The 13582-nt window shown below is 37.8% G+C and overlaps 1 protein-coding gene across 6 annotated transcripts in view; it reads left to right on the top strand.

Moving 5' to 3' along the window:
* Positions 1–13582, top strand: part of MEIS2 (Meis homeobox 2) — a 209423-nt gene that overhangs the window by 101961 nt on the left and 93880 nt on the right. The window lies entirely within an intron of this gene.

The following is a 13582-nucleotide window of genomic DNA, read 5'->3' as shown; positions in this document are numbered from 1 at the left end:
GTCCCAATAATAAAGTGCAACATTTCTAAGTGCTGCTTGCCTCCAGCTCTTTTTTTTTTTTTTTAACAGCTGTAAGCTGAGCTCCTGATGCATAGTCCCTGGGGCAGGCTAGGATCCCCCTTGTTTCCTGTTCAGCCTCGCTGAAGGAAAAATAGCCTAATGCAAGAAAATAACCTAATGGTTTTGCAATCCAGGTAAAAGGTTCAGGGGAGTTCAAAGATCAATTAATTTTTAAATCTTGATCACTAAATTTCCTTTCTGAAGAGCAAGTAAATTCCTGGCCTGGAAGACATACAAATCTGCAAATCAAAACGTAAATATACACAAGTGGGGTTCAATCAGGAGCATAAACACCCTGCTGGAGAAAGTAAAAGTTAGGTGGTTTTCATTTATCGAAAGCATTTTAGTTGTCCATTTGAAGTGGCATATAATTTTTTAAAATATGCATAGATATGGGCTTCTTTGGTTAAGTGTCCCTGGGTGGGAATGTATGGGAATATTTAAAGTGTTTAAGTAGAAATATCAAATAGGCTTTACACAAACCACCAGATAATTTACAGATATTTGCAGTGCTGACCACTTCCCTGCGGCTCCATATCAGGGTGGAGAGCAGAGACGTGCGTTGCATAACGTCGTGAAGCAGTGAAATTTCTGTAAGTCGTGATCTGCTGGCATGTAATAACTCGATCTGCTTCATGCAGACAAAATATATTAAAAGTATGGACGAGTGAAGTTTGTGCCCCAGGGAAAAGGCGAGATAATGCATTGAAATTGTTCAGAGGTAGTTAGATGCCTAATGGTCTAATATGTGAGCTATGTGAGGTCTGGGGTCTGGTTCTCATAAATTCTGGCTAGACTGATCCTGTAATTTCAAGCAAAGGATAAAAGCGTTAGCCAGAATCATCAGTGCTCAAGGTCCATGATGCTGGATATTATTCATGTAAAGATTTTAAAAAGAAAAAACACTTTAAAAGGGGTGCTGTGGAGTATAATTCATGGTTCTGTGTGTTTGTGTTTGAAAATGTATGCATACCTACATGCTCGCTCTAAGCCATTTAATGAAATACATTAACTTGGAATTTATAGAAACCTTCCCCATCTTTCCCGTGATGGGATAGGATTCTGATATAATATAATAATGTGCTGCATGAACAACCATGTAGGATCTAATTATTTCAACTTCAAACTGACATATCGGTGTTTAAATTGGAGTAAAAAAACATGTTTGTAATAAAAATTTACCATTACGAATGGAATAATTTAAAACCAATTTGGACGGATTGAGGAGTGATTAGAGGAAAAAGTTCCCAAGACATTTGGTAGCCTTATAAATGATTTCACAAAATATGCTAAGACTATTCTACCAATTACGTTAGCTGAATATGGAATCCTCAGATTTGAAAAGAAAATAAGAACTAGGCTTTTGAAATTAGGTAGATGGTGGATATGAAAACCCTTGATAATTTCCTCCTTCATATAATTTATTTCATCACGGGGGTAGAAGTTTGGAAGTTTTCATTTGCAGTTTCTTTCTTCTTCTTCTTCTTCTTTTTTTTTAAAGCTAGTTCACTTGTGTTTGAGTCTACAGTATATTTATACAGTCTTTCCTGCCAGAATCGTTGACAGTATTTCTAAATGGTTTCCCTCATTGCCTAGGTTATACCAAGTGCCACTCTCCTGAAGTTCTCAAAACTATACCACCCACACACACATCATGAATAGAGAATCGCATACTTTTTTTCCTTTTCTAAAACAAAGTGTTCAATCTAAAATTACTTTGGCTTTAATGTGACCCTGAAAATCATCTCAGCTTCATACCTGGTGTAAGATTCTGTTTGATCCTGGTAACAAGGCCATCATTCTTAATTTTTGTTCATAAAAATGTCTGCATTACATATAAGTAAATATCATCTCTCTATTAGTACCATGCTCTACAGCATTCTGACATTCTATCAGAATCTCAGTAGAAAATACCCTTTGGGCAGAAAAACTGTTCATCTAGTTTTCTGAGTTTACCTGAAGACATCTGTAGATTCAGTGACATTTGATGACTTGTGTTTGACTTTTCAAATTGTTGAAAATGCTTACCTCCAGATTACTCTCCTTGGAAGTATAGCACACAAATACAGCCATTATCTTTTAATATTTAGCATATACAAATACTTTCCGTTAGAGATCTGTTAGATCAGAGATGATATTTGTTATTTGTGAATGAGGAAATCAGTCTCAAATATTTAGGTAATCTTTAAAATAGTCTTTTAAATCACCAGTTTACAAAATTTTCATCTCTGCTTATTTTTACTCTTTTTTTTTTTTAATAACCACATGCTTCCATTTAACTTATTTTTCACCTTGAGGAAATATGCTAAAAATTGCATATACCAGTCATATTCTAAGGACAATTGTAAGGAATAACATTGCTGTTTATCTTAATATTTGATGCCCCATTACACTTTGGACAAATGGGTTGATACTTTTATTTAAATGGAAATTTATGAATTATTTTAGTACTGGAATTCTAGGAGTTTCTTTTTGCTTCATTTTAATGATTATAAAATTGGAAAAGATTCAAGAATTGAACTCTTTCATGGGTTTCTTCCCATATTGTTTGGAAGAAAATCTGAGTGACCACCTAGCTAGTTCTGATTTTGAATAATTTTTATTGGTGTGTCTATTTTTCAAAACCACACCTACCACTTTGCAGTGACATTTTGCTGCTGGTTTACAAATACAAGACGATTGTATGATAATCGTCTCAGCTACAGATAATTTGAAAGAATTAATGGTAGAATCGGGTTGATTAACTTTTCTTTTTTTTTTTTTTTAAAGTATGTAGAGTATGTAGAGTGGAGTTTTTTGGTTTTTTAAAAATATATTTTATTGATTTTTTTACAGAGAAGGAAGGGAGAGGGATAGAGAGTTAGAAACATCGATGAGAGAGAAACATCATCGATCAGCTGCCTCCTGCTCACCCCCTACTGGGGATGTGCCCCCAGCGAAGGTACATGCCCTTGACCAAAATCGAACCTGGGACCCTTGAGTCCGCAGGCCCACACTCTATCCACTGAGCCAAAACTGGCTAGGGCCGGGTTGGTTAACTTTTCATTATACGTTCTACCCATTAGGGAGACTCATCGTTTGAGCAGGAAGGGTAGGTACTAAAAATTTGAAATTAGTTTACATTTTCTATCCAAAGTTAGGTAATATGATTACCTTTTGATTATTCCAATTCTAAACATCTCAAGGCAAGATTCAAAATTCGTGCTAGAAAACCTGAGTCGATTCCTCTCACCATCCCCCATCACTCCCCCTTGTCCTCATTCTCCAAATCTTTTCCAGATTGTTTGCAAAATGAAATTATCTAATTTCACGAGTATTTGTTCTGAAAAAGCACCACACTCTGGCAGAGAGAAGACTCATTTTCAAGGCCTGATATCTTAAGACAAGACCTTTTTGTCCATGAAATACCACCTAGGATTTGATGAAAATGCTGAGAGAACCATCTGGGCCAAATATGCCCAAATGTATCGATGAACTATCACACTGATAATACCATTTATGGTAAATGACAAATGTCAACAGATACTTTTCAAAGTATTTTTGCTCCAGATCTCTGGAAACACATAAAATATTGTAAGCATATATTTTTAAAATTAAGTTGGTTTGAGGTCTTTTAGAAAACACTATATGCTTACAATTAAATTACTTTACTTACTTCATTATTTCTGCCCAAAATTTATATCGCTAAAACAAAGTGGAGCAAAAATTTATTCAGGACATTTTAATAACCATTAAGGCACTGTTTCAAAATGTACATCTGCTTGCTTAATTACATTATTTCTGAATTTGTAACTCTTGCCACTATTAAATTTAGTTTTTAAAAAGACTTCAGACTAGGAACCAATGCTGAATTATTAATTTGAACATTATGAACTTTTCAAGTTCTAAGTATAGAGGAAGAAATACTGAGCTAATTTGACTAATTAATCTAGTTGATTACAGTGTATTTATACAAGCAGAGTTAATCTGGCAGACCCAAAAGTTTAAGGAGTCTCTAGCAAAACTATAAATGAAGCAAAGTAGTAATTCAGTGACTAAACAAGTTGTTAGATTGAAAATGGATGTTTTAATATATGCTTCTAATCATCTTCTAAAGAGTATAGCTTGCTAACCATAAGCTTTTGAGCTTGGTACTTGCATTGCATTTCTAACACCCACAGAGGACCTAGTTATCACATTGCAAAAGCATTCCCAGACTGAAGGATATTACATTTATTCTCCTCAGGCTTTCTCACTGTGCTGTCAGCCTGTTTATTTAGTGCAGATGATGAAGGTGCAGATGAAGGTGCATGAGAAATAGCTCTCTTGTTGTGTAAATGTTCCACCTACCATAATGTAGGTGATTGCAGAGTTGGTGAAAACAGAATCTCCTTTTGCTTTGTGACAAAAACCACATTTAATAGGTCTAATTTCAGGTCGAGTCACTGAGTCTATCCCATGATAAAAGAACGACATGGAATGTGCCCAAACAGAACTTCTAAAGGTGTATGTTAAATCAAAGAGTGTTCCTTAGAGTTTGTATAAAGAGAGAAAAATCTCATTGATTTCATGGAAGAATGAAGGGGAACTATCACTCTATGGAGTGCTTGATGTGAGGGAATACTATAGCATTTTGCTTTAGTCTGATACTTAGTAGACAAGTCCCCTGAGTAGGAAGCATGGCTAATTCTGTTCTTTTAAAGTGTCTAATGTGGTGTTGACACACTCAAATGTTAAATAATATATTATAACATGAAGGAAAAGCTCAGAGCTTTCATGAGGTAAGGCTAAAAAATAGTTATACATGCCCTTGATTTAGGGAAATTATAGAGGCAAAGAACTCACATTCATTTATTCATTCCCAGAAAAATCCTTATAATCTTGTGTTTAGCACATGTTGAATTTACATTTTGTAGATTTTCAAGGCTTCAAATTCTTCATCGAGGAAAAACAATTACATAATAGCTCTGACGGTTGGGATTTTTCCCCCTGAAAATCATGCCTCCTTTTCCGCCACTCACACTTAAGAGTATTGTACTGAAACATTATCTTGGTTTCCCTTAAAAATCTACAATATGTTTAAAAACATCAAGTTATATACTTTAAATGAGTGCATTGTATCATATATGAATTGTAACTCAAAGCTGTAAAACACACTAATAAATCTGTCATATAAAATATTAGCATATATGCCAAAAAAGATACTTTGAAAATGACTTAGGTGAACAAGAAATTATATTTACAGTTCAGGCACTGAAAATTGCCATTTGATTTTAACATTAACAAATTTACAATTTGTACACTGTGGCTGTCTTGGCCGATTTGATATTGGAAAAAATTAATTTTTCCTTACAGGTTTCACAAAATGTGAATGCATATTTATTGATTTAACCAACTGAGTTCCTTTGGAAGTATGTAAAAAAAAAAATCCACTTAAAGATAAGGATACAGCCCAGCTGGTGTGACCCAGTGGTTGAACGTTGACCTATGAACCATGAGGTCACAGTTCAATTCCTGGTCAGGGCACAGGCCCAGATTGTGGGCTGGATCCCCAGGGTGGGGCATGCAGGAGGCAGCCAATCAATGATTCTCTCTCATCATTGATGTTTCTATCTCTCTCCCTCTCCCTTCCTCTCTCTGAAATAAATAAAAACATATTTTTAAAAAAGAGAAGTTCTCAGGGAAGAGTTTTGGTGGCTTAAGAAAAGTAAAGAAATCTTGGGCAGAGACTATGTCTGGGGGAATTGCCATCAGGGCTGACCCTGGATGACTGGAAGGCCACAAGAGCATCCAAGGGAGTAGAAACTGAAAGAAAGAACCCTGAAGGCAAATATTGCTCCCTTTTCAATCTGAACTGAACCTAGGCCAAACCTAACACTATTATATGTTCACAGGTACATACTACAGTGAGCAGATAGATGGTAGAGTTGAGTCACCTGCACAGTGAAAGGGCAGGTGGTAGTGGCAGTGCTGGCAAAAATCATAGTGGGCTGAAAATGAATTGGAAAACCATGACGTCTAGTTTGGTGATGTCCCCAGTTGGCTCCAACTTGTCACTTGATCTTTCTGGTACTCATTTTCCTCACATGTTAGTATAAAGTGAACTACGGACTTGCTTAGCTCTTAATAGAATGATTCTCTGTGTTTAAGCATCTTTTTTATGGTTAATGAGTGAATAAAAAGAGGAAATAGCAGACGTTGAAGGTGAAAAGAAATGTGGTTTTAATGGTGGTGTTTTGAAGTTGGATGGCGAAATAATTAATTGAAGATGTCCTTGTAGGAGCTAGCTGTCTTTGCGTTAACTGGGGGGATTAAAGGTTCACAAAATGGGGCCCCATTGGTTCTTCTGTTGGTCTTTCTTACTTTCTCTTCAAACAAGGTTTTCCTTGTATTACTGCAGTATCTTCTTCCATGAAGAAGGAATAGGATTACCAGAAATACATAATTTAATACTATATTATGGAAGATAATGAGTTAGCCTTCTTAAAATGCGATGTAAATCCTTAGATGAATACCAAATCTTGAACATCTCATTGAAGAGACAGGAAAGAGTTGCCTTCATTTGGGGAAATGGTGGTGGTTTTAGATATTGCCATAGTGAATGGTTATTTATTGTAAGTTCCTACTTTAATAAATCGTTTCTGCCTTTCCACAAATTCATTACCTAATGACTTCAGCAGTATGCCTTGGGGTATTCAATCCTGGGCAAAGATGAGCTATTTTCCTCAGGTTGCTTATCTGTTCGAACAAGAGGAGTCATAGCAGTTGTCTAGAAAGGACATTTGTTAGAAATGACAATATTTTTGCTCTACCTGAAAGGTTTCCTAGCCAAATGACAGGTGTCAGCTAACACCCATTGTGAGTGAATTTGCGTATATCATTTATTTGGGGATGGATGAACAAAGAAAATGTATGTTGCTTTGAGTTTCCCCAAAAAGGAATCTAATGTGACCCAGTTGGATACCAATAAGTGTCTGGCATCTTTAAGAATCTTAAATGGTATTCTAATGAGATGAGTGAGCATTTCTAAAACATAATATTACATCCACCAAAAAGCACAAAACAGCTGAGCCAAAATTTTACATAGATCTGATGTTCAGTGCAAAAAGTATTCTCAACAGAGCAACCGAATGTTTTGTATCCTTTGATCTAATCCCAGTGGCGATTTTGGTGAGTGAATCAGTGTTTGAAAAAAGTTGGACATAACTGAGCTCAGACGAAGATGATTCCTGTGAACAGAAAGGGAGATGAGGGACTCAGTCCCTCAGGTGGCATGCCTTTTCTTTGCCACCAAAGTTTTACCTTGTTAATAAGTGGCCCATGACAGAGTTAGTCTCATTTTTAGTGAGTGTAGTTAGCACTTTTTTTTTAAGATCCACACCTTGGACGTGACTTCCCTTCAGAAAGTTCACAACCACTGTCCTCCACCCCAAGAAGGGCTTGCTCCAGGTAGGATTTCTGAGTGTTAGAAGTTTGCCTTTGTCTCTCCAACCTTCTTTTCTCACCCTTTCCCACCTCTTCGTTTGCACTTTCTTCCTTACACCAGCCACCTGACACTCAATGATCTGGCAGTACAGTGATCTAGACTAGTACTATAGAAAGCTTTCATCTAACTCTTTTAGGACCCACACGTCACCGGCACCTTGCAGAGCTCTTGAGCTACTGAGCTAGCTCCCTGCCATGTGTACATTCAGTGTAGGAGCCAAGGTCCACGCAAGAGAAAACAGGAACCACACCAGTTATCTAACAGAGAGAATACAATATAGGGATTTGGTTAAACAGGTGTTAAATTTGTGAAAAAGCAAAACAAAACGCAACAGAAACACTGAGGTAAATCTTTCAAAAGCTACTGCCATCTCCTGGGCTGGGTGGGGGGGAAGGAGAGGCTAGGTCAGCAGATCCTAGAAGGTCAGAGGAGGAAGCCTGTGGAGTGAGGACTCAGCCCTCTGAGGAAGGCACCGCCCAGCTGGTGCTGGCATTGTGCCTCAGGAGCTGGGCCTCAGATCTCCAGGAGGAGCAGCCACACTAGTCCTGGCACCTGTAAGTGGGCGCATGGAGTTGATTCTGGGCGAGCTGAAGAAACCTGGGAACTCGAACCAGAAGTAGCCACCAGACTGCCATGCTCTTGCAAGGGCAATGGATACAGGAGCATAGGGAGGAGCAAGTTCTTTCCCTCCCCCTGCCTCCCGGCCTCCCGCCGTGCTCCCTAAGCACAGTGCCTACCAGGGAGTCTGGGGGCAAAGGAGAAATGCAGTTAGGACTGTCCCAGCTCAGCATCCCATAGCAGAGGAGTGGAGAGAGTCTGGAGCTGAGAGACGTGGCTTAATAAAGCCTACCCTGGAAGCTACCTATGGCTGAATACAGAAGGCAGGATTGTGTTTAACTGGGGAGAGGTGTGAAACCTGAGAATACAGAATTTTGCTAATGAGCAGTAAGACTTGACCATCTCCACAATAAAATGATGTGAAAATCCAGGGTGCTAGAGATCTTATCCAAATGGATCTCACTAGCAGTTCCCAATATGATTCCTCCCAATTTCTCTCCCAATACCCACGAAAATGCAATAAATAATTAAAATTATGATAGCATCAGAAACTAAGACTGAGAGAATCTGGGAAGAATAGACTATTTATAAGGCATATGGAGCTTCAACTCATAGCATACCCCCCCCCCCCCTTGACTGCATAAAAGAATTAGTGTGGCGAGAGGTAAGAACATGCGTCGCAGCTCTGTCACCATCTGTCCGCTGACCCGGTGAGCCAGGAATTGTGCCAACCAGAAATCTGAGCAGACACCCCTGGCCAGCCCTTGGAGCTGCTCTGAGAGAGTATCATTTCCCCTACAATTTAGCTTCCACCTTTCTACAACACAGAGACATAGAAATTCTCAGGAAGCAAATGCACAGAAAGTTGGGGGATGTGAGCCGTGGTGCAGGGCATTCTGGAAGGTCTGGTCCTCCTGAGGAGGCCAGGGCAGGGTGGAAGGGGGACATCCATGGAAAAACACAGTAGCTTTTCAGGCTGTGAATTTCAGTTTCCCAAGTGTTATAGCCACTCAGAATAAAGCAGATTACACATCTGAAATGCTAGAATTCAAGATCCAGGAGAAATAATCGATACATATGATAAGGAAACAAGGCCTCTGTGAAAAAAGCAGAAGTGTGGAATGAAAGGAAAGTGATGAGATGAAGAACAGGAGAAGATAAAAACAACTGGGAGAAGATGAAAGGAAGTTAAAAGGAAGCTGAAAGCACAAGAGCAAAATGAAAACACATGGAGAAGAGTCAAGAACAGCATTGATCCTGTAGAAAATCATAGTGTGATGGAGGAGGGCAAACTGGAACCATCCCCTATGAGGCAGCAGAGAAGGACAAAAGATGAAAATTGTCAGACAAAGTGATGGTAGACCAGAGAACGCAGGACCAACATGTGGGCAATTTAAAGAAAACTAAGTATAAATAAAAGTGGCAATCAGGAATATAGCAGGGGAAAAAAATCATAACTTTTCTGAATTGAAGAAAGGACTACATATGCAGGTTGAAAGAACTCACTGACTCACAATCAAATATTGAGTTACTAAGATGTAGGGGGAAAATATAGGTGGAAAAATCAATTATACCTTCTAACCAAAGGAATGCATAGATGATAGATGATAGATAGGTAGACAGATAGACAGATAGATAGATGATAGATAAATCTCAAACTGCTCTTAAGCCTCCTGCCAAAAATACCAAAAGAAAATGGAACAACTACAGAATTTAAGGAGAAAATACTGTGACTCAAGTGTATTATGCAAACCAAGCTCTTGATCATTTTCAGATATATAGGTGATTAAAGCTAAAAAGTGCTTATAAATATATTTCACCTAACTGATAGAGAAAGCCGATTTAAGAACTCAGGAATGGAAGATTCATGGTCTAAAATTAGATGGAGTTTTGAAAGGAGTTAAAAGTGCTCGGATAATTGTTTAAAATATGGTATAAAATTAAATACAAGGAAAAAATTCTGAAAAGCAGATTCTTATTTAAGAAATAATAAAGCAAATATGTTTCTGACTTAAAAACGAAAATAGCTCTAGCCAGTTTGGTTCAGTGGATAGTCTTGTAGACTGAAGGGGTCCTGGGTTCGATTCCAGTCAAGGGCTCGTACCTCGGTTGCAGGCTCAATGCGTAGCCCTGGTTGGGGTGCCTGTGGGTAGCAACCAATTGATGTGTCTCTCTCACATCGATGTTTCTCTCTCTCTCTGTCTCTATCCCCCTTCCATTGTCTCTAAAAATTAATGGAAAACATTGGGTGAGGATTAACAAAATAATACTGACAAATAATGAGAAGTAGAGGCTATATTATGAAGGGTCAAGCTCTTTGTTTCATATATAATAAATGTGGGAGATATAATTCACTCAGTTATTTAGTTTTTAAAAAAATAAATATGGGCTAAGAAATGATACTGAAAATATAATTAAAATATAACCTTAGCAACATTAAAATAATATTTATTTTCCAAAATGCCAGAGCAAAATCTAACTTATTAGGATATATATTTTAATCAAATTTTGATATTCTACTAAAATATCTTTTTTTAGTATTCATAAAATAATTTTATTAATTGAATATTTGTTAGGCCTCAAAGAGAATCTCACATAATTGCAAACTGCAAAGGTTAAGTAGGCCAAATCCTTTGACCACAATAAAATAAAATGAGAAATTAATAATAAAATATTAAAAGCAAATATCCAAAAGTTAAACTCTTAAATTAATAACAAAAAATTTCCCCTCAAACAACTCTGTCATCAAGATGAAATAAAAATTTGAATTACAGACAATTAAAAAAAATAATAGTGAAAACCTCTACAAATAAGACCACAAGAGATGCAGGCAAAGCTAAAGTTAGAGGAATATTTAAACCACTAAATAATTCATTATCAAGCTAGAATGAATGAAAATAAGTAGGGTCCCCAGAGAAGAAGAAAAACTAATAGAGATAAAAAGAGAGATGACTATTTATGAAAAAATGTTGCAATAAAATCTTTGAAAATAAAAATCTCAACTAGAATTAGAAAGTAGAAATACTTGACAAATTAAGAATAAAAGACAGCTCCAAAGATATAAACTTAGGAATGAGAAAGAGGAAATAGCTACAGATAAATAGGAGATTAGAAGAATTATAAACAAAACTTTTAATAGTCTTAAAGATCTTGATGAACTGAATTATTTTCTTTAAAAAATTATATATTCTTCACACTCAATGGGGTTTCTATAATAAGAAAGACAAGAGGATAAGTTGGTGAGGATGTGGAGAAATTAAATTCTGATACATTGCTGATGAGAATGTAAAATGGTACAGTATTTTAAAACAGAGTTACCATATGATCCAGCAATCCCCCTCCTAGGTATATACCCCAGAGAATTCAAAACATGTTTACTCAAATCATTACACAAATGTTCACAGCACTGTTATTTATAACTAGAGGCCCAGTGCATGAAATTCGTGCATGGGGGTTGGGGGGTGTCCCTCTCCAATCTGGGACCCCTTGAGGGATGTCCAACTGCCCGTTTAACAGGCGGTTGGATATCCCTCTCACAATCCAGCACTGCTGGCTCCCAACTGCTCGCCTGCCTCTGCCTGATTGCCCCTAACTGCTTCTGCCTGCCAGCCTGATCACCCCCTAACCACTCCCCTGCCACCCTGATCGACGCCTAACTGCTCCCTGGCCAGCCTGATTGCCCCTAACTGCCCTCCCCTGGTGGCCTGGTCACCCCTAACTGCCCTTCCCTGCCAGTCTGGTCACCCCTAAATGCCCTCCCTTGCCAGCCTGGTCACCCCCAACTGCCCTCCCCTGCCAACCCTGCCCCCCCTAACTGCCCTCCCTGCTTGCCTGATTGCCCACAACTGCCCTCCCTTGCAGGTCTGGTCCCCCCAATTGCCCTTCCCTATAGGCCTGATTCCCTCCAACTGCCCTCCCCTGCAGGCCTGGGTCCCCCCCAACTGCTCTCCCTTGCTGGCCTGGTCTCCCCCAACTGCCCTCCTCTGCCGGCCTGGTCACCCCCAACTGCCCTCCTCTGCTGGTCTGGTCACCCCGAACTGCCCACAACCTGCCCCTGCAGGCCATCTTATGGCAGCCATCTTGTGCCCTCCTCTGCTGGTCTGGTCACCCCGAACTGCCCACAACCTGCCCCTGCAGGCCATCTTATGGCAGCCATCTTGTGTCCACATGGGGGCAGCCATCTTTGACCACATGGGGGTGGCCATCTTGTGTCTTGGAGTGATGGTCAATTTGCATATTACTCTTTTATTAGATAGGATAGACAAAAATGAAAAAAAAAATGTCCATTCACTGATGAATGTGATATATCCATACAATGGAATATTATTCAACCATAAAAATTAATGAAGCGCTGATTTATGCTGTCACATGGATGAACCTTGAAAACATTATGCTAAGTGAAAGAAGCCAGACACAAAAGATCACATATAATATGATTCCATTTATATGAAATGTCTAAAATAGGCAAATTCATAGAGACAGAAAGTAGACTAGTGGTTGCCAGAGGCTGGAGGTGGGGGGGGGGGGAGGGAGTGACTGCCACAGGGGATGAGGTTTCTCTGTGGGGTGATGAAAATGTTCTCGAATTAGATAGTTGTGATGGTTGCACTACTTTGTGGATAAATTAAAACCACTGCATTGTACACTTTTAAATGTGAATGTTATGATAGGTGGATTATAACTCAATTTTTAAAATAAAAAAATGTAAAACATATAACAAAAATGATTCAAGAAGTAGCAAACCTTAATATATTAATAACCATGAAAAAAAAGTGAAAAAGTTATCTCTCTTCCAAAAAGGTAATAGACGTAGGATGTTTTATGGTGACATTTATACTGTTTCTTGTAATAATTCTTCTACTACTTAAATAATCTCAAACCATAGAAAAAGTTGAATGCCTTAATTTTATAAAGCCTGGTATCAAACCAAACAGAAGATAAGACATGAAAGAAAATAATGCATGTGGTCGCTTATAAATATGCTTTAAGCAGAATATTAATGAACCAAATTAAAAAATGTGATTTCAAAATGCAATAAAATCGGATTTCTTCCCAAAATACAAAATTCTTTCAACATCAGAAAAATGCATTAATATAGTTAATTATATCAATCAATCAAGAGAAAACCCATGTGATGATTATATTAAATGCTAAAATGTTAGTAAGTCAACATTCATTTCTGATTTTTTACATTCTTAGTACATAAGAAATTTGAGAAAGAATATCTGTCAGCAAATAATACCTGGTATCATATTAGATAATGAACCCCTACAGATAGTCTCACTATGAATAAGGAACAACATTTTCTCAGCTTTTCCCAGAATTTTTCCGGATATTCTAGTCAGTGCAGCAAGAGGAAAAAAGAAACTGAAACTGTCGATACCAGAAAGGAAGAGAAAAAAATTAAATAATTTGCAAATAGTATAATTGCCTATGTGAAAAAACATTATTCAAAACAATGTTAGTTCGTTAGGTTACAAAATTAGTATACAGATATCA

The sequence above is a fragment of the Cnephaeus nilssonii genome, assembly GCF_951640355.1.
Source record: "Cnephaeus nilssonii genome assembly, chromosome: 4".
In the NCBI taxonomy this organism is placed as follows: Eukaryota; Metazoa; Chordata; class Mammalia; order Chiroptera; family Vespertilionidae; genus Cnephaeus; species Cnephaeus nilssonii.
Note: the sequence above shows the minus strand (reverse complement) of the source record. Positions and strands in the feature narration are given on the sequence as shown.